Source organism: Rhinopithecus bieti, unplaced genomic scaffold (assembly GCF_001698545.2).
Source record: "Rhinopithecus bieti isolate Rb0 unplaced genomic scaffold, ASM169854v2 scaffold_31548, whole genome shotgun sequence".
In the NCBI taxonomy this organism is placed as follows: Eukaryota; Metazoa; Chordata; class Mammalia; order Primates; family Cercopithecidae; genus Rhinopithecus; species Rhinopithecus bieti.
The window spans coordinates 6,079,411-6,083,015 of record NW_016814470.1 but is presented as its reverse complement, the minus strand read 5'-3'; the positions used below and the strand labels follow the sequence as shown (position 1 = coordinate 6,083,015).

The 3,605-nt window shown below is 39.8% G+C and overlaps 1 protein-coding gene across 2 annotated transcripts in view; it reads left to right on the top strand.

The window, feature by feature from the left end:
- The window catches only part of SLC24A1 (solute carrier family 24 member 1), a 48,049-nt gene that overhangs the window by 4,378 nt on the left and 40,066 nt on the right, over positions 1-3,605 (top strand). For both annotated transcript variants that reach the window (XM_017851091.1, XM_017851088.1), the window contains exon 2: positions 2,415-2,507. The gene's annotated coding sequence lies outside the window, so the exon portion shown is untranslated. The remainder of the gene's footprint in view (positions 1-2,414; positions 2,508-3,605) is intronic.

Here is a 3,605-nt window from a genome sequence, read left to right as displayed (position 1 = left end):
TCCTGAATGGTATTGCCTAGGTTTTCTTCTAGGGTTTTTATGGTTTTAGGTCTAACATTTAAGTCTTTAATCTATCTTGAATTAATTTTTGTGTCAGGTGTAAGGAAGGGATTCAGTTTCAGCTTTCTACATATGGCTAGCCAATTTTCCAAGCACTATTTATTAAATAGGGAATCCTTTCCCCATTTCTTGTTTTTGTCAGGTTTGTCAAAGATCAGATGGCTGTAGATGTGTGGTGCTATTTCTGAGGCCTCTGTTCTGTTCCATTGGTCTATCTATCTGTTTTGGTACCAGTACCATGCTGTTTTGGTTACTGTGGGCTGGTAGTATAGTTTGAAGTCAGGTAGCATGATGCCTCCAGCTTTGTTCTTTTTGCTTAGGATTATCTTGGCAATACAGGCTCTTTTTTGGTTCCATATGAATTTTAAAGTAGTTTTTTCCAATTCTGTGAAGAAAGTCATTGGTAGTTTGATGGGGATGGCATTGAATCTATAAATTACTTTGGGCAGTATGGCCATTTTCACGATATTGATTCTTCCTATCCATGAGCATAGCATATTCTTCCATTTGTTTGTGTTCTCTTTTATTTTGTTGAGCAAAGGTTTGTAGTTCTCCTTGAAGAGGTCCTTCACATCCCTTGTAAGTTGTATTCCTAGGTATTTTATTCTCTTTGTAGAAATTGTGAACAGGAATTCACTCATGGTTTGGCTCTGTTTGTCTGTTAATGGTGAACAGGAATGCTTGTGATTTTTGCACATTGATTTTGTATCCTGAGACTTTGCTGAAGTTGCTTATCTTTGGGCTGAGATGATGGGGTTTTTTAAATATACAATCATGTCATCTGCAAACAGGGACAATTTGACTTCCTTAGTTCCTAAATTGAATACCTTTATTTCTTTGTCTTGCCTGATTGCCCTGGCCAGAACTTCCAACACTATGTTGAATAGGAGTGGTGAGAGAGGGCATCCTTGTCTTGTGCCGGTTTTCAAAGGGAATGCTTCCAGTTTTTGCCCATGCAGTATGATATTGGCTGTGGGTTTGCCATAAATACTTCTTTTACTAGAGACATGGTCTTGTTATGTTGCCCAGGATGATCTTGAATTCCTGTTCTCAAGCAATCCTCCCTTCTCAGCCTCCTAAAGTGCTGGGATTACAGGAGTGCACCACTGCATCAGGCAAAATTCAAAGTTTCAAAATAGATGAAGTGAAAAATAAGCATTTGCTTTCTTAGAAGCAACCATACATATATCCGTGCCTCAAGTATGATTCTAGCCACTGGGTTGGAAAAGTGAAATATCAGAGTTGTTGTTTGTTTTTGTTCATTCTATATCTATTGGTGACAGAAGTATAGTCATTTTTTTTTTTTTTTTTTTTTTATTTTTTGGGGAAAAAAGTTTATTTTTTTTTTTTTTTTTTTTTTTTTTGAGACGGAGTCTCGCTCTGTGGCCCAGGCTGGAGTGCAGTGGCCGGATCTCGGCTCACTGCAAGCTCCGTCTCCTGGGTTTACGCCATTCTCCTGCCTCAGCCTCCCGAGTAGCTGGGACTACAGGCGCCCGCCACCTCGCCTGGCTAGTTTTTTGTATTTTTTAGTAGAGACGGGGTTTCACCGTGTTAGCCAGGATGGTCTTGATCTCCTGACCTCGTGATCCGCCCGTCTCGGCCTCCCAAAGTGCTGGGATTACAGGCTTGAGCCACCGCGCCCGGCCAGAAGTATAGTCATTTTTACATATGCTTTGCAAAATTGTCTCTACATATGTATGTACATATGTGTATGTATATACATATTATATAAACTATATAATATAACATATATAATACTTTCTACCTAAAAGCAACAATATTATATATACTGTTCTGCATCTACTTTTATTGTTATTGATTTATTAATATATCTTGGGCATCACATTCATTCCTTTTAACTGCTATATATAATTGACTGTTGTAAAGATGTGCCATTATCATTTATGTAATCAGTTTCCTATTGACATTTAGATTTCAGTTTTTGCCACTACAAGCAAAGCTAGAAAGGGCCTGGTAGACTAATATGAGGCTTTTTCTCCAATTGAGGTGGGAAGCCACTGGAAAGTCTGGCATATAGGAGGGACATTATCTGATTTACAGTTTAACAAGGTCACTTGAGCTGCTATACCTGATTTACACATCCTCACCAGTATCTTTGTTGGCATTGGGTGTTATTTAAATTTCTTACTCTTTGTCAGCTTACAGGAAAAAAAAAGTTATCTTGCTGTGCCTCAATCATCATTCCTTTATAAAGTCAGATTTGACATGGGAGTTTTACTTAGTGGGCTGTTTCTCTTACTTTGAGGGGCTTTGTGAATCGTACTGGGACTGTGTGGTTTCCTGCTTGGCCACACTGAAGTCCTCTGAAATCACCTCTCTGACCTTTTCTCTAGACCTCTGGCCTCTCCAGAAGGGCACTTGGCTGTAAGGATGAAATCCTGTCTCTGAGCTGCACTCAGTCCACCACCTGCATCTCCCTGTCTCAGGTATGGTTCTAGCCACTGGCTTGTAAAGATGTGTCATAGGATGTTTGGGGACTTATTTTGTTGTTTGCCACCAGTGACAACTATACAGCCATTTTTAATCCTATAAACAATATAATATGCACAAATAAAACAATAGAAACAAAAGGCCTTAGGCCGTGACATTATACAGGTTGGACAGATCAAAGTGCTTTTCCACAGATTCTCTCACTGTTACTCTAATAGCAATTCCATGAGGAAGCTTGTCTTTCCTGGTTTCATAAATGAGGAACCTGAGAATGAGAGACCTTAGGCTTGCTCCTCGTCAGACTTGTTACTTTATTAGAGGTTTCAAAGCAGTACCTGTAGGTTAAATTCAGCCCTCAGACTCATTTGTTTGCTTCTTAATATTTTTAAATTGTTTGACATTGGAATACCTATCGGTGGGTCATTTATTCTCTGTCCAGAAATAGCCCCCAGCACTCCCCAGTTACTTAGAAAATGATTGATGTAACTTATTTTTATCTACCCAGGACCTAAAGGCATTAAAATTTGCAACCCATCAATGCTTGCTGTTTGCCAGATTAAAAAAAAAACAACAAAAGAAATAAAATTTGCGACCCTTTCAAATCTTGTCTACTTTCCACTGTACAACTGTAGAGTCGGTTGCAACTCCTAATGTAGGCCCAGAAATAAACCAGCCTTAGCCAGAAACCCTCCATGTCAGATGAAAAGTCTCGTTCCTTCTTCTTTCTGTTTTAATAAAAGTTGGGAAAGGCCTAGAGCTTTGGAGGGCAAGGAAAGTCCTCCTTGGTGTACTGCCAAACCTCTAAGATCTGCCTTCCTCACCCCCTTATTGTATCGTGAGGGTCAGAGCCAGATCTGCCCCATCAGTTCTTCCATCCTGTTCCAGGGGAGAGTATAAAATGAGGCAATTTTATAGAGCAAAGCAGATCAGCTTCCACTTCTCAGTGGTGCTGGCCATTCTCCAGCCATTTGCTCTCAAAAGGTCATGAACTTTTCGAGTGGGCATTCCCCTCTCCATCCCCTCAGGGGCCCCATCTCTGAGCATCTTCCTCACTGGGTTATGCTTTTTATATTTAATATATATTAAATATATTT